Raw genomic sequence first — 20,300 nt, 5'->3', positions numbered from 1 at the left:
CAAAGGAGATTGGAAGTTAGATGCCCAATTCCTAATGGATCTCAATGAGATTTGGGCACTTGCTCCCTTAAGGTCCTTTGAAACTCCCAGCCTAAATGGGCAGAGTAGATCCTTCCCTGTGCAGGTTTGCATTGGGCCAGTGTGCAAAACTTCTGTAAACCCAGTAGCTCCACTCTCTTGAAGATTCCCCCCACCCCCTCGTCTGGTGGTGTGGAGCTGCTGAAGTGGATCTTAGGCCCCCTTCTTCCCAGTTGCTGATGGTTGGTGGGTGTCTAAACTAGGTTTTAATCCCCCTGCTGCTTGAAGGGTGCCTGGGGCCATTGCCAGCCAATGTAGTTTAAAGCAGCCATCAGGCTAATGTAATTTATGCTATGGTATAGCCCAACATTTGTTTATGGTATAGCCCAACATTTATGGTACCAGGATCAGAGTAACACAGAGATGCCTTAAGGTGGTCACCTTTGTACTGCACCCCTGACACCCCATTCTCAGTTTCACCAAGCATGCCTCAACCCCAGCTCTGGCTGTGAGCCAAGCTATAAAGTCTAATTGTGTCATGCCATACAATGCAGTGGGGGATGACATCTTACTGACCCCAGGTGGTGTACATCCCAAACCCATTCATGGCAGGAATCATGTTCACAGGAACCACAAATATTGCGAAAAAGTGAATTTTGACTCCTAAACATGAATTTTTGCACCAGAAAGTTGGTTGTAAGAGTTGCAGTCCTCGAATCAGAGAACAGAAACAATGCCATGTGTCTAGTCCAAGATTAGCTTCAAATACAAAATCAGTTTCAAATATTCACCAAGGCTTGTTCAGCAACAAGCTACAGAGCAAGAATAATTCATAGAAAGTTTTCAGAGAATAATTCTGAACAACAGTCTGAGGAAATCATGACTGACTCAGTGATTCACAAACAGAAAAGGAAGCAGTTTGTTGAATAAATTCTTCACTGGGATTTATTCGCTTCGCTCTAGTTTCTCTTAAGTAAATGTAGTGCTGGTGAAAATTGCCAGCCTGACAGCCCTAGGGATTGAAGGAGATGACCTCAGAGCACAAGCAGCATCAGCAGAGGCACTGAAACCTGCCCCATGCACTCCACCCCTATATCAGAAAGGGTTCTCTCTCTTGTTCTAGAGGCCAATTCATTCTCCATGGCCCACGTGGTCCTGGGCCTTTCTACTGACCCAACTGACCATGCAACAAAAGAATGCCAATTGTGATGGTGGGTTTTGTGATGTGGATGCCTACGGTCAGACCCTGGCTGCCCCTTAGACTGACCAGATGTCCTGATTTTATAGGGACAGTCCCAATATTTAGGGCTTTTTCTTATATAGGCACCTATTACCCCAATCCCTGTCCCGATTTTTTACACTTTCTATCTGGTCACCCTACTGCCACTCCAGCACCTCTGTGCCACTCTGGCAATGTGAAGCAGGTTGTATGTTCCCCTAAGTGGGCAGATGAGCAGTCCCCTCTGACACAGATGGCTCTAAGCCATGCTCTCCCAGCCCTCCCAGTGCAGGAGGCATGCTAGAGGGGATCAGAGACATAGCTGGCATGAGCTGCACTTTTCCACTGGCCTAATGGCCCATTGGGGGTTGTTACAAGCTTGCATAGTTTGAAACAGCCCTAAAGGCTGGGATGGGAATAGCAAAAAAGTCACAGATGTCTCTTTTCCAGCTCCTGCTCCTCAGCTGCTCCCAGTGCTTTCTCTGCATGTATTCAGCTCCAGCCTAAGGCCTCACATTCATTCTACAATACTTAGGCCACATAAGAGCCATCCACACTGAACTGCGCTGATTCAAAATGGTGACCTCTTTGGAAGAGGTTCTGGTTCTCCAGGATCAAGCTTCTGGCATGTCCTTAGAATAAGATGTGTATTTGCTTCCACTGTAATAGTGTTTTGAACTTATTTAAACTCCATGTCAGTTGAATATAGAATTCTTCATGTCCTGGCTTAACCTATGCTACAGAGTGGCTGTACAGCTGCCATATGCTACCCCAAAAGTGGCTGCATTTCAGTAGCAGGTGAAGCATCTGCCTGTGTCTCTACATTGCAGAGCACTCTGGGATCCTTCAGGATGGAAGGTATTATACAAATGTAGGCTGCTATTATAAATATATTATTACCCAGTCACAGGAAAAGTCGTATTGTTTCACAACTTGTTCAACAGGCATCAACATTTCTAAAAATACGAGACAAATGTCTTTTTAGCTGACTTGTTTAAGGCGATGTCATAGATCATTTGCGTGTTTAACAGTTCTCAAAACATCAGTGTGTGTGTGCTCACAAAATAGATATCTTCTCGCGCCTTTTTCCCCCCCCTCTTGAATGCCATGAGAAATTATTTAAGGAAGTTTTAATGAAATGCATCTGTCACTTATGAAGATAAATAGGCGGAGTATAGCTTTCCATTACTGGAAATGGCAGAATTAAATTAGAAAATTACAATCCTCAGCATCTTCCCTGACTTGTTTTTGCATAATGTGTTAGAAAATATGCCCACATCGGCAGAATGCTGCAGTACCATTGGAGCATGTCGTAAAACAAGACTTCTTTTTATAGTTGTTTTGTTAGTTTGCATTGGGGAATGTTCTTACATGGCCAATTTTGATCCCATTTCTGGCTTCATGAAGGCCCACTTAGTAGGGGAGGGTGAACCAGTTTGGGTGAAATTGAGAGCCATCTCAAACTCAGATTTCTGGAAACCAGAACTTCACTTGACACCCCTCCCTTTTAACAGAGCTAGCCTTTTAGTCCTATGTAGGGGATTCTTGGCTAACTTTTTTTTTTAAATCAAGGGCTAAACACTGTACTAATGTAAATGGGTGCAACTCTATTGATCTCAGAGATTGGCCAATTTACACCAGCAGTGAATTTGACCCCAAGACTCTAGCCCTTTTCCTTCAAAAAGTAAACTGATAAGTCATGCAAACTGATTGGAGCTTCATTTCTAGGGCAGCACACTTGGGTGGGGGGAACCTACTGTACAGATTCTGCCCCTGCCCTATACACACACACACAGTGTGTAACATGAGTCAGTACAATTTGGCAAAGAATAACCTCACTGGCCCACCCCACTATCTTTAGGATGGCCTTGTGCTCAGTGTTGTGATCATCATGGTCAGAAGTGGTTACATGTGGGGGGAAAGGAGAAAAATATTACTCCACAGCTTGCACCAAAGTGTTCTGGCTGGCTCTGGTTGTTGAAATACCCAGGCCAGTCCCCTCTGAGGCTTGGTCTACACTACCAACTTGTATCGGTAAAACTATGTCACTCAGGGGTATGATCTAAATAGGTGAGAGAGAGAAAAGGCACTTTATTATCCCTATTTTGCAGATGAGGAATTGACGCACAAAGAGAGATTTAGGGCTTGTCTACAGGAACGTTTAATTTGTGGCAAGCGGGGGTGTGAACCTACCCTGCACTAGCTTGCTGTGGTCTAACCATCCCTGTGGACCTTGCTGATACACATTTACAGTTCATTTGTTCACTTCAGTCCTCTTTGAAACGGGACTAGATCAAAGTACATTAATGAACTGTTAACACCGGTCAGCCTGGTCCCCACGGAAAGTCAGTCCAGGCAGTCTAGTGCATGGTAGTTTCACCCTCCCCTATCTTGTTACAAACTAAATGTTCATGTAGACAAGCCCTAAGTGACTTTCCCAAGGCCATGTAGAGAGTCTGTGGCACAGCCAAGAACTGACCCTCTTTCTTGAGCGCTAGTCCAGTGCCTCAGCCATAAAACTATTGTTGCAAATCTGGGTGTTTGTAGACTAGAGCCGGAGAGGTGATCAGCAACTGGAAGTTTCACTGATGAGGATACTATAATCTGAGGAACAAAATAAATCCATGGAGTGGCAGAGAGAGACAATGACTCTCTCTTGTTCCTTCACAGGAAGATTGTTCTTTTTTCTTTTAAATTTTATTTTTATTCAGTTGGCATTTTCAAATTATTCTGCAGGGAGGGGCCTGTGATGGGACCTATTACTCTGCCGTGTGCAAGGCAAATAGAGTTAAACTTTTGGGGGCTGGTCTACACACAGATTTGTACCAGCATAAGTGTACTGGTTACAGTTTATTGCCCTAGACATACAGTAATAAGCTGCACCAGTATCAGCGCCTTTATCCCTATGTAACGTCCTCCACAGTAGGATGTTGTACCACTTTACACCAGTTTCAAACTGATATAATTATAGCAGTACAAAAATTGTGTGCATTGTTGTTATAATTATTTATTATCATAGAGCCTAGCAGCCGTCATGGACCAGGACCCCACTGTGAGGCTCTGTACAAACACAGAACAAAAAGACGGTCGAAGAAAGCAAAGCAACCACCATAGGGCTCAAGCCCACAACCCTGAGCTTAGTTTGCAGTGTTGCTGTAGCCATGTTGGTCCCAGAATATTAGGGAGACAAAGTGGGTGAGGTAGTATCTTTTACAGGACTAACTTCTGTAACCCTGAGGTTAGGCATCTCAGAGGCTACCCACTGAACTATCCAGGTGTGGGGCAACCAGTCCTTGGAAGGGAAGAAGCGCCATCCTCTTTCGCACCGCCTCGCCCCCCCTCCCCCAAGATACTGTATGAGCGGTGAGGCCTGTAGAGAGGGACTGACAACTGGGCTCTCCACCCTCTTAGACTTTGTCGACACTACACACCTTTCCATGCCGCTACAGCCGTGCTGCTAAAAGGTATGCAGTGTAGCTGCTGTTTGTCAGCAGGAGAGAGATCTCCTGCCGACAAAAAACTTCCACCCCAGCCTGTTCACACCGGCGCTTTTCATCTGCGAAACTTTTGTCGTTCAGGGGTGTGTGTTTTTTTAACACCCCTGAACAACAAAAGGTTTACCGATGAAGTTCCAGTGTAGCCAAAGCCTCAAATCCAGGCCCCTTTAAGGAGTCGCAAGTTGGGCCTGAGGCACTCATTATCACTAGTCACTTTTGGAAATGCAGGCCCATGTCATAGCATCACACACTAGGAAAGGATCTTTTTAATATGGTTTTTAGTTTCATATTCTCCCATTTTACATTTTTGTTTTGCTTCCTTGATGTTGAGAACACAACACTCCAGCAGAATGTTGGACAACTAATGAGCTACTTTCCCTACTGTCTCAAGCATGAAGGTCGTGAACACAGTACTATGCAGCTACATGTTTATACTTGCTAAAAGTAAGATGTACCATTAATATGCACCACAAAGCAGAGTTATCACAGAAAGAGAATACACAGGAACTATTTTAATCTCCAGACAGGTGGGGGAAAAAACAGTAGAAACCCTGTTATATTTCATAATATTATCAAGAAAGATTAAAAATATTTGATTAATTAAAAGTCACTAACAGATGGTTGTGTTGATAGAGTCATAGATTCCAACGCCACAAGGGATCATTGTGATAGTCTAATCTCCTATACAGCACAGGCCATAGAACTTCCCCAAAATAATTCCGACAGCAGAGCTTTTAGAAAACATCCCATCTGGATTTAAAAATGGTCAGTGATGGAGAATCCACCATGACCCTTGGCAAATTGTTTCAGGTAGTTACCCTTCCTCTTAAAAATTTATGTCTATTTGTCTCGCTTCAACTTTCAGCCATTGGATCATGTTACACATTTCTCTACTAGACTGAAGAACCCATTATTAAATATTTGTTCCCTATGTGGGTATTTATAGACTAATCAAGACACCCCTTAACGTTCCCTTTGTTAAGATAAGTAGATTGAGCTCCTTGAATCTATCACTATAAGGCATGTTTTCTAATCTGTTAATAATTCTCATGGCTCTTCTCTGAAAGGTCTCCAATTTATCAACATCCTTCTTGAATTATGGACATCAGAACAGGACACAGTATTCCAGCAGCAGTCACACCAGTGCCAAATACAGAGGTAAAATCACCTCTCCACTCCTACTGGAGTTTCCCCTGTTTATGTATCCAAAGAAGATTTTCCCCTCTAGGTGTTATGAGCTTGCAGTATAGGAATAGTGTATGTACAACATTTATTCATCAAAAATTTCCTTCAGTCAATGTTTGGTCAGAGCTAGGGCTGTGTGAAAGAAACACTTGCATTCATCCTTAGTCAGAGTCAAAGACAGGTGCAAAGTCTGACATGAGTAAAGGATGTTTATGTAGCTGGTTTTTTAAAAGAAGGACATTTTATGAACTTTTTAAAATTTTCCCTCCCATTTTTTTCAAAAATTCAAATTTAAAAATAAAAAAAAGCCAACCCGCACCATCTTCAATTTGTGAAACTTTCATGGGACACCTGCAAGGAAAAAGGAAGAAGTGGGAGCCACCCACCAGGAACCCTTAAGATATTAAAGATAGGGTGGGTTCCGGGGCTGTTCGAGAGAAAAGAGGAGCTCCAGTAAGCACCACTAGGGAAAGAAATTAAAGGTGGCACTTATCAGACTCCAGACTGCAGTAATTGGCTTCGTGCCTGTCCCAGACAAACTGACCTGCAGGGCTCAACTCACAAAACCCAGCATGAAATGAACCCTGCATGGTTTGCTCAGCTCTTGGCTTTAGCAACCACATCATTGAGGAGTGCAGCTTTTCCAGTAGGGACCCGGTAACTTCCCTTTCTGACTGTGTACAGGAAGAACTGAACAAATTTGAACAGGGAGGGGAACATTTGGCAAAGAGGAATAGCATCCAAATAAAATATAGATAGGATTTGACACTGGATTAGGCCAATGGTCAGTCCATTCTGGGATCCTGCCTCCAGCAGGGGTCAATATTCAGTTCTTCAGAAGAAGGTGACTAACTCCCATAATGGTCCTAGCTAATTATGGAATCCAAGCAGAGCATTTCTACCATGGGGTGGACATTACTTGCTGACCCCAGCAAATGATAGGTTTATGCTCTGAAGCTTTGAGATTCGATTACTCTTACTTTAGGGGGCATAGCACTGCATGTTAGTAGTAGTCATAACATGATCAAAAACACCCTTATAAAACTCCAGCCTCAGTATTTAACTCCATGACCTTCTCTTCAACATATTCCACAGACTGACTTCATGCTGTGCCGAGAAGTATTTCATTTTATTTTTTCTAAATCTATTGCCCTTTAATTTCATCAAGCGACTGCTTGTTCTCTCTGTCCTGCCACACACTCTGGGATAAGAGCCTTCTCCTCTATGGCTCCTGCCACCTGGAACAGCCTTTCCTGTATCTCTCTGCTTCATTAGTTCTCCATCTCATCTGAAAGCTTCTCCTTTCCCCTTACCTCTATCTCTTCCCCTCTTTCTCTGCTCTTATTTATCTCTGTAGCTGCACCACTGAGTTCTGCTGAGCATTTTAGAGATGACGTTTGCCTGACAGTTGGAATACAAAATAAAGGCCAGTTTCTTTAGCTCTTACTCATGTGAGCATCTCTTTTGAAGTCAATGGGACTACTTGTGCGAGCAAGGGTTGCCAGATCAGCTGTGCTTTCTTAAGGAAGAGGTTAAAATGAAGAGTGATCAGTTTCATTATGGCCTTCCTAATGTTAAATACTCACCTCAAGTCCAAAGCACTTGGGAGCTCCACAGACCCTGAGGGGTGAAATTAGTTTCCATCCCCAGTATGGAGAAATGAGTGTTCAGACAACCGCTAAATATGTATGATGGCACTTCTTGCATTAGAGACTTTGCTTCTGTGCCTGTAGGGAAGCATATGTAACCCATCTGGGTGTGGGCTTCTGTCCCATTTAGTGGCACCGAGACCACTTAGAGAGAGAGAGAAAATGAATCTGCTCTACAGCCTTAGCTAAGAGCCAGTTGGCTTTTAGCTCATGCAGTCGAGGCTCATGCACCAAGCGCCAGAGGTCCCCGATTCGATCCCGTGCGCCGACGACTGGGGATCTGTCAGCATTGCACATGCACCCACCCACTTGGCCTGGAGAGACACAGCAAGCAGAGTATTGCCTCCACAAAATGTCCCCCCTTTCCCTGACACCCCTGTCCCCCTCTGAAGCCCTTCCTCTGGGATCCAGATTTAAGGTTTGGGTGTGAGGGGTGAGGAGTAAGTTGCACTTGGCAGCAGGTGCAAAAGCCCACAAGGCAAAGAGGATTAAATTACTGCTGGACAAGTCTAAGGTTTCCCCCCTTCATGCTGTGGATCTCCATCCTGGAGAGGCATTCATGCAGCAACTGCCGTAGAGGGGATGCACTGGACTCTCAGTCCCTGCTGTCAAGGTGCCACAGGGAGCTGAGGGAACCAGACAGTAGCACAGAGGCACAGGTTCTCTGTGCGTAAGGCCCATGAATCTCCTATGACCTGCAAGAATTTCAGGTGATCTGTGGTCTGAGGGACTGAATGCCTGGCCTCTTCCATGTTAGAGTATGACAGATATGGCAATTTCCTGCAGTATTGTGGGCAAACCTTATTGAATTAAGTTTAGGTATCTTGGGAGTTCATTGTATTAGAAATACAAAGTTTATGGATTACTGAGGGATTGTATTTTACATCGCTGGGGGAAAAGATGTGGCCAATTGAGACCATAGGAAATGTTAGGAGCTCCCAAGGACTATTTTAAATGATGTGTCAGAAAGAACAAAGCTAAGTGGGGTCCCTAGGAAATACCTGGGGCAAACTGAATTCAAATTACACCCTCTGTCTATGCAAAGATGCAACCTTTTGAAGCTTTGCTCTGGGGAGGGAGCCACTGTCTGGCTGATTACCTGTTCATGGTCTCTGCAGATCAGAGGCCCTAACTGCATAAAGGAATGATTCTCAGATTCATGAGCATGCTTGTTCTGAGATAACAGCTGTTATGAACTTGTGAGCACTGAAAATCTCCTTGGAGGGGTCTGAAGAACAGTTTACTGGTTGGAGCCATTGTTGGAGTTGGGAGTGATCTCTGGTAAGCTTATTCATATGCATTTATGTTCTTCTATTGTTTGGCTGCTTTCTCTGTAATGTTTTTACTTTAAGCATAAATGTGCTTGCTCAGAAAGGGCTGTGTGGTACTTTATACTTATAGGCAATTACACTGTTTATAGCCTCTGAGGAGAAAGCACAGCAGGCCCCTTTAGGCAGTCTGACTTGCTGGGGAACTCACAGTGTAGGCAGGTGTCATGGGGCAAGCACACCCCATCACCCTGGGGCTGGGATAAAGGCGTGGTAGCCCCATATTTAGTCTATATGGCTGTCCTCCGCCTCAGGGCTACATGGTCCAATGGTCAGCACTAAAAGGCAAATGGCCAGGGTCAGCAGGATGCCCCTCAGCTGCAGGGAAGCACGCTCCAATGGCCAGGGTCAGCAGGGCAGGGATGGGAGGGGAACCCAGGCCCTCCCTGCTCCACCAGGTCCCAGCTCAGGGCCCTGGTAGTGGCGAATGGGTTCACCACTAAGTCGGCAGGGAATCTGCCCACAACACTCCAACTGCTGAAGGGACACTGGCTAGTCCCTTCCTGGGCTACTTCCGACTGTGACTCCTGCAGTTGAAGTCAGGGTTCTGGGCTCCTCAGGCAATGATTACAATTTCCCTGGGTCATCCGCAGGTGCCTGTCTGGGCCTCAGCATCTCCTGCTCCCATGGTCTGGGATCCCAGCTGCTCCTTGGCTGGAGCAAGCAAGGTGAGGCTTTCCTCCTCAGTAGTCTACCTAGACTGACTGAGTTGGGCTGCTCCCTTTTATACTGCAGTGGCAGTTGAAGCATGCCCAGCAGGGTTGAGGGGGCTTGGCTACAGCACCCCCTGGCTTGTAGTGGTTTCCATTAAATACAGGGTTTACAGTTTGGTTCAATGGCTCTCAGCACCCCCCTATAAAAATTGTTCCCGCACCCCTGGATATAACCGGCTTTTATATTGGATATTTAACTCCAATGGCTCCCAGTAACTCAAATGCAAAAGGACTCGGGGGGAGAGGGGAGCGGGTTGTTTTGTTTAAATGTGCTGTTGGGGTAGGGGTGTTAATTAATGATTACTTAAGAAAAAGATGAAACAAAAAGATTTGTGTGTCTGAAGTAAAGGAAAATTGAAGTAATCTAACAGTTAATCTCTAAGGGCCACTCCTGCCTTCCTGGGAGCAGAGTTTACTCAGCATCTCACAGGATCAGGCCCTGAGTAAACTGCACTGACTTTTTGCTGACTAGGTCAGTGTGTGTGGGGGGGTGAGGGGGTGGAAGGGAGGCTATTTCTTGCCAAAGCGCTGAAGGCAACAGCAGCTTAAATTGTTTTTAAATTGGTGAATATAAAAAAGTGGTGAGAGCATTACACTGCATATTAACGGAGATAATCATCTAGTGCTGAAGGTCCCCATTTGTCTTTTGTTAAGGTTGTAAAGCCAGGAAACATTGGAGCAATGCTGTTCAACAAGGGTCTGAAACAAAGCTTCCTATATATATATATATATATATATATATATATATATATATATATATATTTTAAACTGTGGCTATCAGTCCAAGAGCAGAACTTACAGTGGAATCCTGCTAACTACTGGGTGTGGTGATTAATAAGCCCCCAAAAGAAGCCACAGTACTCTTGATAATTGTATGAACATCCTGCTCAGTCTCTCTCCACCTGCTCAGGCTTCTGAAAATACTCTTTTTCACCGCGGATTCACTAAGGCTTAACATGGGCACTAGCATAGTTGCTTCCACACTAGGAACTTGATTAACTGTCCCTATAAGTTATTTTGTGTGTTTGGGAAAGGGAGAATAGGCCTATCCATTACTCTATTCAGGCACTTGGGACAGGGATAGAATCATAGAAGATCAGGGTTGGAAGAGACCTCAGGAGGTCATCTAGTCCAACCCTTGCTCAAAGCAGGACCAACCCCAACTAAATCATCCCAGCCAGGGCTTTGTCAAGCCTGACCTTAAAAACCTCTAAGGATGGAGATTCCACCACCTCCCTAGGTAACCCATTCCAGTGCTTTATCACCCTCCTAGTGAAATAGTTTTTCCTAATATCCAACCTAGACCTCCCTCACTGCAACTTGAGCTGATTGTTTCTTGTTCTGTCATCTGCCACCACTGAACAGCCTCTCAGGTAGTTCCTCTCTGGAACCACCTCTCAGGTAGTTGAAAGCAGCTATCAAATCCCCCCTCATTCTTCTCTTCTGCAGACTAAACAATCCCAGTTCCCTCAGCCTCTCCTCATAAGTCATGTGTTCCAGACCCCTAATCATTTTTGTTGCCCTTCGCTGGACTCTCTCCAATTTATCCGCATCCTTCTTGTAGTGTGGGGCCCTAAACTGGACACAGTACTCCAGATGAGGCCTCACCAATGTCGAATAGAGGGGGACGATCACGTCCCTCGATCTGCTCGCTATGCCCCTACTTATACATCCCAAAATGCCATTGGCCTTCTTGGCAACAAGGGCACACTGCTGACTCATATCCAGCTTCTCGTCCACAGTCACCCCTAGGTCTTTTTCCGCAGAACTGCTGCCTAGCCATTCGGTCCCTAGTCTGTAGCTGTGCATTGGGTTCTTCCGTCCTAAGTGCAGGACCCTGCACTTATCCTTAATGAACCTCATCAGATTTCTTTTGGCCCAATCCTCCAATTTGTCTAGGTCCCTCTGTATCCTATCCCTGCCCTCCAGCGTATCTACCACTCCTCCTAGTTTAGTATCATCCGCAAATTTGCTGAGAGTGCAATCCACACCATCCTCCAGATCATTTATGAAAATATTGAACAAAACCGGCCCCAGGACCGACCCCTGGGGCACTCCACTTGACACCGGCTGCCAACTAGACATGGAGCCATTGATCACTACCCGTTGAGCCCGACAATCTAGCCAACTTTCTACCCACCTTATAGTGCATTCATCCAGCCCATACTTCTTTAACTTGCTGACAAGAATACTGTGGGAGACCGTGTCAAAAGCTTTGCTAAAGTCAAGAAACAATACATCCACTGCTTTCCCTTCATCCACAGAACCAGTAATCTCATCATAGAAGGCGATTAGATTAGTCAGGCATGACCTTCCCTTGGTGAATCCATGCTGACTGTTCCTGATCACTTTCCTCTCATGTAAGTCTTTCAGGATTGATTCTTTGAGGACCTGCTCCATGATTTTTCCAGGGACTGAGGTGAGGCTGACTGGCCTGTAGTTCCCAGGATCCTCCTTCTTCCCTTTTTTAAAGATTGGCACTACATTAGCCTTTTTCCAGTCATCTGGGACTTCCCCCGTTCGCCATGAGTTTTCAAAGATAATGGCCAATGGCTCTGCAATCACAGCCGCCAATTCCTTTAGCACTCTTGGATGCAACTCGTCCGGCCCCATGGACTTGTGCACGTCTAGCTTTTCTAAATAGTCCCTAACCACCTCTTTCTCCACAGAGGGCTGGCCATCTATTCCCCATGTTGTGATGCCCAGCGCAGCAGTCTGGGAGCTGACCTTGTTAGTGAAGACAGAGACAAAAAAAGCATTGAGTACATTAGCTTTTTCCACATCCTCTGTCACTAGGTTAGCTCCCTCATTCATTAAGGGGCCCACACTTTCCTTGGCTTTCTTCTTGTTGCCAACATACCTGAAGAAACCCTTCTTGTTACTCTTGACATCTCTTGCTAGCTGCAGCTCCAGGTGCGATTTGGCCCTCCTGATTTCATTCCTACATGCCCGAGCAATATTTTTATACTCTTCCCTGGTCATATGTCCAACCTTCCACTTCTTGTAAGCTTCTTTTTTATGTTTAAGATCTGCTAGGGATTTCACCGTTAAGCCAAGCTGGTCGCCTTCCATATTTACTATTCTTTCGACTCATCGGGATGGTTTGTCCCTGTAACCTCAACAGGGATTCCTTGAAATACAGCCAGCTCTCCTGGACTCCTTTCCCCTTCATGTTAGTCCCCCAGGGGATCCTACCCATCCGTTCCCTGAGGGAGTCGAAGTCTGCTTTCCTGAAGTCCAGGGTCCGTATCCTGCTGCTTACCTTTCTTCCCTGTGTCAGGATCCTGAACTCAACCAACTCATGGTCACTGCCTCCCAGATTCCCATCCACTTTTGCTTCCCCCACTAATTCTTCCCGGTTTGTGAGCATCAGGTCAAGAAAAGCTCCCCCCCCCCCCAGTTGGCTCCTCTAGCACTTGCACCAGGAAATTGTCCCCTACGCTTTCCAAAAACTTCCTGGATTGTCTATGCACCGCTGTATTGCTCTCCCAGCAGACATCAGGAAAATTAAAGTCACCCATGAGAACCAGGGCGTGCGATCTAGTAGCTTCTGCGAGCTGCCGGAAGAAAGCCTCATCCACCTCATCCCCCTGGTCCGGTGGTCTATAGCAGACTCCCACCACTACATCACTCTTGTTGCTCACACTTCTAAACTTAATCCAGAGACACTCAGGTTTTTCTGCAGTTTCGTACCGGAGCTCTGAGCAGTCACACTGCTCCCTTACATACAGTGCTACTCCCCCACCTTTTCTGCCCTGCCTGTCCTTCCTGAACAGTTTATAACCATCCATGACAGTACTCCAGTCATGTGAGTTATCCCACCAAGTCTCTGTTATTCCAATCACGTCATAATTCCTTGACATCACCAGGACCTCCAGTTCTCCCTGCTTGTTTCCAAGGCTTTGTGCATTCGTATATAAGCACTTAAGATAACCTGCTGATCGCCCTTCATTCTCAGTATGAGGCAGGAGCCCTCCCCTCACAGACGTTCCTGCCTGTGTTTCCTCCCGATATCCCGCTTTCCCACTTACCTCAGGGCTTTGGTCTCCTTCCCCCGGTGAACCTAGTTTAAAGCCCCCCTCACTAGGTTAGCTAGCCTGCTCGCAAAGATGCTCTTCCCTCTCTTCGTAAGATGGAGCCCGTCTCTGCCCAGCACTCCTCCTTCATGGAACACCATCCCATGGTCAAAGAATCCAAAGCCTTCTCTCCAACACCACCTGTGTAGCCATTCGTTGACTTCCATGATTCGACAGTCCCTACCCCGGCCTTTTCCTTCCACAGGGAGGATGGACGAGAACACCACTTGCGCCTCAAACTCCTTTATCCTTCTTCCCAGAGCCACGTAGTCCGCAGTGATCCGCTCAAGGTCATTCTTGGCAGTGTCATTGGTGCCCACGTGGAGAAGCAGGAAGGGGTAGCGATCCGAGGGCTTGATGAGTCTCAGCAGTCTCTCCGTCACATCGCGAATCTTAGTCCCTGGCAAGCAACAGACTTCTCGGTTTTCCCGGTCAGGGCGGCAGATAGATGACTCAGTCCCCCGGAGGAGAGAGTCCCTGACCACCACCACCCGCCTCCTTCTCTTGGGAGTGGTGGTCGTGGAACCCCCAATCTCAGGACAGTGCATCTCGTGCCTTCTAACCAGGGGAGTCTCCTTCTGCTTTCTCCCCCCAGACATATCATCTGGTCCACTCTCTTCAATGGTACCTGTGGAGAGAAGATGAAAGCGGTTAGTTACCTGTGTCTGCATTGCTGGAACCCGGACATTCCCCCTTCTTCTTTTGGAGGTCACATGTTGCCAAGCTTCTTCACTTATGGCTTAGGGGCCCAGTGATATGATTCAGAGCCTTCCTGCTCTATTTTACTAGTTTAAATTCAACACAGGTTGTCAGTAGCCCAAAAGTTATTACCTAATGACGGCTGTTCCACAGCCCCTGTGAATAAAGTATGTGTGTATAGGTGGCGGGGAGGAGAGGATATGCTCAGTCCAATTCCCAGTGGACTTGCCTCTTCTAATACATTCCTCATGATATTGGAGAACCAGTCAATTAACCTCTCTCATATTTAACCTTACCCCACTGAGAGATTAGCCGAGCCTCTGCCTCCTTGATGTGAGTTCAAGGTATCAGTGCCAGAGAAGAGGATCATCAACTCGCATTTCATCTCACGGATGACTTGAGGAATGTCAAGAGAGGCTGTACTTATTTTAGGTAACATTTCTCACTGCTCTCAAGCTTCCCCATTGTCTTAGCATCAACAGCCATTTAAATGCACTATAAGCTTTCAATATCTTTCCTAACTCAGTGTAAGCAAATATTGATCATGACAGAGATAGTAATTGCATTCATGATAATAGATGGTCCATTGGCTGCACCCATTAAAACTGGTTTAATGACAGAAAAACAGCTGTAATTGCCTATCTGGAGAGACAAGGTTGATGTTGCAGCGGATTGGACCCTATTAATAATAGTAAAGTCAGTGGTTACATTGGCACATTTATATTTGTGTCTATGCCTTCCACAGAGCCTGAAGGATGTTAGTGAAAGCTGCATTGCAGGCTATGGCCGAGTGTAGAATCTTCTGCGTGTAAATAAGATTAAAAGGATGAATTGGTGGTCAAAGTACCAGAGGAATGAGGAGGCTTGCTTCTGTGTCTTGCTCTGTCACAGGTTTCCTGTAGGGCTATAGATAAATAATTGAGAGTCAAAAGTGGCCTCTAATTTTGGTGCTTCAATTTTTAGGTGCCCACTTTTTAATTCATGGGGCCTGATTTTCAGAGATGTTGAGCACCTATTGCAGCTCCCTTTGACTTTGACCAGGAAAGCAGAGTGATCCAGTGGATTTGACACTGGCCTGGAAATCAGGAGGTATTACTAGGTATTACTGCATGACCATCCACCCCTCCCACCGCCACATCCGGCAGAAGAATTGGCTACATTACATATACCCAGCACTCAAGCAGTATATATCTGAGCTACAACGCAGAGGGACTCAGCCCAGCATCAATACTGAGTTTTACCTGATTCCCCGTTGAGAACATTGACAGAGACAATGTGCTGTCTGTATGGATGTATATGTCGCTGTATGTAACGTCTATAAGAGGTAATATTATATGTTGTATAAAACTGCTTTCAAGTGGGAAGAATCAAAATTGCTCAAACAGGTATCAGATATTAGGTTTTTGGGACTGGAGCTTGGACATGTTCTACCCTGGAGCAGGAGGATCTGGACTCTCTGCCTACTGATGCCATGTAATTCTGAATGGCTCAGCTGTACAGCACAGTGACAAAAATGAAGGGCTAAGTGGCCATGCTTTTCTTACAGTACAATTGGTCCCTTTGTCGGGTGCGGGTATGGAGATGGCTATCAGCAGATTCATACAGATTAAAAGGGAAACCTTGAAAAAGCTTGACATGAGCACCGTATTCTTAAGGGAGAGTTTTATTACTGTGTTCACTTAATAAATTATGCATTACCAATATTGTTTGCTATTCTGTTATTAAACACTTCTTGGGGGGTGGGGAATAACATGGGGAAAACACAATTTTAGGCACCATTTACTTTTAGTAAGAATAAAAAAGAGGAAATACTAGATCTAATAGTCAAGAATATGTCTGTAGTGTTCTCTGTCTGGTAACTGCTGAGCCTCACACCCCATAGCGAGGTATTTGCGAGGACTTGTGTGTGTATGTTCGTTGATATGTACAGACATTACAAAATCTGACCATAGAAGTTGGCCATTCTGTCTGTCTGAACAAAGCTGTTCGTCATGGGGCAAATATGGAGGTGGTGGTGTAAAGGTGTAAAAATTATAACACTTGCTTTAAAAATATTTTTCATTTACATAAAGTTTATCGTCACTTAGAAAAATCTGAGTAAATGTGTACTGTTTCTTTATATCTGTTGTAAACATGCAGACTGAAGATGGCTGGGGAAGTTTTCCTAATGAAACTGAGATAAACAGTAGCTTTAGGCATAATGCTGCATTCATTATTTAAATGAAGTTCCTTGTTTAGAGTTTGTGACCCTTTTATGTAATTCTTTATCATCACATGACGAAGTGGTTTTTAAAAAAAATTATTTCATAATTTGAAAGCAGCACATAACACTAAATACAATATTTGTATAAAACATAACAACCAGTGTCTTGCTTGTTATACATTGCCTGATTACATACTTTTAAAGTTCTCCTGTCATCTCTATGGACATCTTTATACAAAGCAAAGGCACGCTCTGCAGAAGCATAGTTTGCTGGTAAAAAGGCATTTTCATTCAACAGATGAAAGATCTGTAAATCTTAAAATTCAGTTCACACCTCGCCAGCACTGGACTAATGTGAGTTAGTTCGGACAAAGTATGCATGTGGGCTGCAAACACTCCCTGTGCAGGTCTGTTATCTTCAAACACTGAGAACAATTCAAATATATCTCTGTTCCCCACCATAAAAGTTTTGGCTTTCTGTGGATCAAAACCTCCATGAGATTTGGAAAAAAAACAGTTGCAGGGCTGATTAAACATTTCTGGCAGATTCATCCACATCATTAGTGAACTTTTGCTTATTTTTTTTTTTAATAAGTGTGTATGGGGTGTTTTCAGTTTCTGTGGGTGTACAAGCAGCAAGGTCTTGCAGATAATCAAAGCAAGGTGTGATTGACATTTTAAGGACTTTGTTAAGGTGTCCATAACTTTTCTAACATATAGTTATAGAACTTCACGGTTTTCTCTAAGTTCTTGGTCCCATCCCACCAATGCTCTTGGGAATGTAGAACTGTTGAATTTAGTTTTGTGCTTTTTCAGCACCCTATGGGCCTGATTTTCCACTGCTCTGCATCTTGTGCAGGCATTTATCCCTCTGTAAACTGGCTGTAAACACTACCAAGTCAGAATGTAGAAATGTAGTCATGCTTTGTACAGATATAAATGACTGCACAAGGTGCAAGAGAGAATCAACCCCTGTGTTGACTTCAAGGTATTGTCTGTAATGGTCAGGAGTATTGCCTGAAATCAACTGTTCCAGCACACATGGCAAGTGTTGGGAGTACATCTGAGGACACTTCCTGTTTCATCTAGAAACACACAGAACCTTCCCTTTTTTTTTTGCTAGGCATGCAGTGAAGCAACATATAACAAAAAGAACAGGAGTACTTGTGGCACCTTAGAGACTAACAAATTTATTTGAGCATAAGCTTTTGTGAGCTACAGCTCACTTCATCAGATGCATGCCTGTATAATATAATACTTATTCTAGATCACTTGCTTTTGAAAAAAAGTTTTTCTCCATTGGTCACCAGCAGGAATGAGTAGCTGTACTGTGTACTTGGCATGGACAGGATTTGGGAGCATAGGGTTCTCATTTTCCAAGCTGCTGAGCAATCAAATCTTTATTTGAAGTCAATGGGAGCAGTGACACATGTTCAGCATTTCTGACAGTCAGGCCCTAGGCTAATAAAATTAGGCAGCTAAATAAGAGTGGCCCAATCGACCAAGGTGCTGATCATTCACAGCTTCCACTGAAGTCAGAGGAAGTTTGCTGGTGACAAATCTTGGAAAAATCAGACCATTGACATAAGTGTCTAACTTTAGGCACCTAAGTTTGACAGTGTTGATCACGTTTCAAGTATCTTTGGAATGCTTTAAACAGGTATGTAGCACTGTCAGGAATAAAAACCGGATACATTATCTTGATTACCTGAACTTGCCAAGGGCTTCTATTACAGCTTTACTTACAGGATTAAAATTAACAGGTTCAAGCATCACAGAGTTATGTAAGTTAGTTGGACTCCAAGTAGTTAACAGTCATCACTGCAATCAACACTAAGTACCACAAGCACATTCCACATATATCTGTCCACAACTTCAGTTGTTTTATCACATAGGAAAGAAAGTCCTCTGCAGTCAACCAACCTGTTCTTGCTATCTGAGTTGGCGGGTCTCAAAAAGTGCTGGCAAATACAGAATTTTCATTTGACAAGGTATGGGACTAAACCCAGTTTCTTTTACATTGCTTTCCAGCAGGGCCGGATTAACTCTTCTGTGGGCCCTGGGCTATTAGATTTTGTGGGGCTCCTGTATACAAGTCTTTTTCCTAATTTAAAACAAAATGATCACAATTATGGCATGGAGGCTATTAACGCTATACTAAACTTGCCTTTTAATTAACATAAAGCCGTTCTGTGGTTACATTTCAGTCTTAAAACATGTAGAATATAGTTAAGTTAATTCAAAATAGCCTACTTCTTACCTTAGAATAGCTATTATATTAGTTTCTTTCCGGGAGGGAGTTTGGGTCCAGGAGAGGGCTCCAGGCTGGGGCAGAATGTTGGGGTGCAGGAGAGGGTGAGGGGTGTGGGCTCTGGGAGAGAGTCTGGGTGCAGGAGGGAATTCTGACCTGCGGCAGGGGGTTGCGTGCAGGAGGAGGTGTGATGTGCAGGCTCCAGCTGGGAGGCGCTTACCACTGGTGGCTCCTGGCCGGCAGTGCAGCAGGGCTCAGGCAGGCTGCCTGCATGCTGTGGCCCCATGATGCTCCCGGAAGCAGCCAGCTGCTGGCCCGTCTCTACCCCTGGCGGGGAAGAGGATAGCGTGTCTCCATGCGCTGCCTACACCTGCAAGCGCTGCCTCTGCAGTGTTCCTAGCCAATGGAAAGCTATAGGGATGGTGCTGGAGGTGGGGGCAGCACACGGAGCTGCCTCCCCACCCCTGCCAGGGGCCATAGAGACATACCAACAGCTGGCTGCTTCCAGGAGCAGCGTGGGGCCATGGCATGCAGACAGCCTGCCTGAACCCTGCTGCACCACTGAACTTTTAGCGGCCCAGAGATCACGATTGACTGGCAGAGGCTCCAGGATTGACCAGTCGATCACGATGGACAGGTTGGTGACCACTGAATTGTATATAATTATGGATTTATTTTTTCTGGCCCGCCCCTTAGCCCAAGGCCCTGGGCTGCAGCCCCTAAAGCCCCTGCACTAGTCCGGCCCTGCTTTCCAGATGTTTGGTTGATCTATTAAGTGGACAGCCAATGTCACTACTACTCCCTGTCAAAGTGCTTGGGAGTGACTCACCGCTCCCTAACGATGCAGGTAAGAGCCTGCAGACACCTTCTCTTGTGGAGTCACTGAGCTGTGGGGGGTGGAGCATAGGCAGTCCAACAGAGAGAAACCAGAGACACCCCCTACATTCAGTGTAGTCATGTTCTGTAGCCAACCTGCTGATTATGCTGCATGCCCCTAGAATGCGCCTCATGGAGATAGGTCACAGCATCTCTATAAGGGGAGCCAGGGCACCGAGAAGCTTACAGTGTCAGCCCTAATGGAGGAGGGAGACATGTCTTCTGACTGGCTGTTTTCCCCTATTGCCCCGCCTCTTGGGAGAACAGCAGTCACTAAAAAGCTGCTGCAGGAAGCAGGCAGTATTCCCTGGACCCCATCCCTTCAGGAGCCAACACCGGTTGAGTGGGAGTGAAAGGACCCCAGTTGCTCAGGGCCCCTCCACCCTGTGGTGAGAGCAAAGGGGTGGCTCTTGTCCTCCTCCCCTGTGCCTTGCTGCAAAACCTAGCCTGGGAAGGGGAAGAGGCCCTCCGTTCAGCCCTCTCAGGCTGGGGTGGGGGAGGTGCAAAGCCCCAGGAGTTTCAGGAAAAGCAGAAGTGTGGCTACGGGGCAGAACAGAAAGTGGGATGAGGGCTGGGCAAATGGGAT

Source organism: Lepidochelys kempii, chromosome 3 (assembly GCF_965140265.1).
Source record: "Lepidochelys kempii isolate rLepKem1 chromosome 3, rLepKem1.hap2, whole genome shotgun sequence".
Lineage (NCBI taxonomy): Eukaryota > Metazoa > Chordata > Testudines > Cheloniidae > Lepidochelys > Lepidochelys kempii.
The sequence above is the reverse complement of the archived record's forward strand: the minus strand, read 5'-3'. Positions refer to the sequence as shown.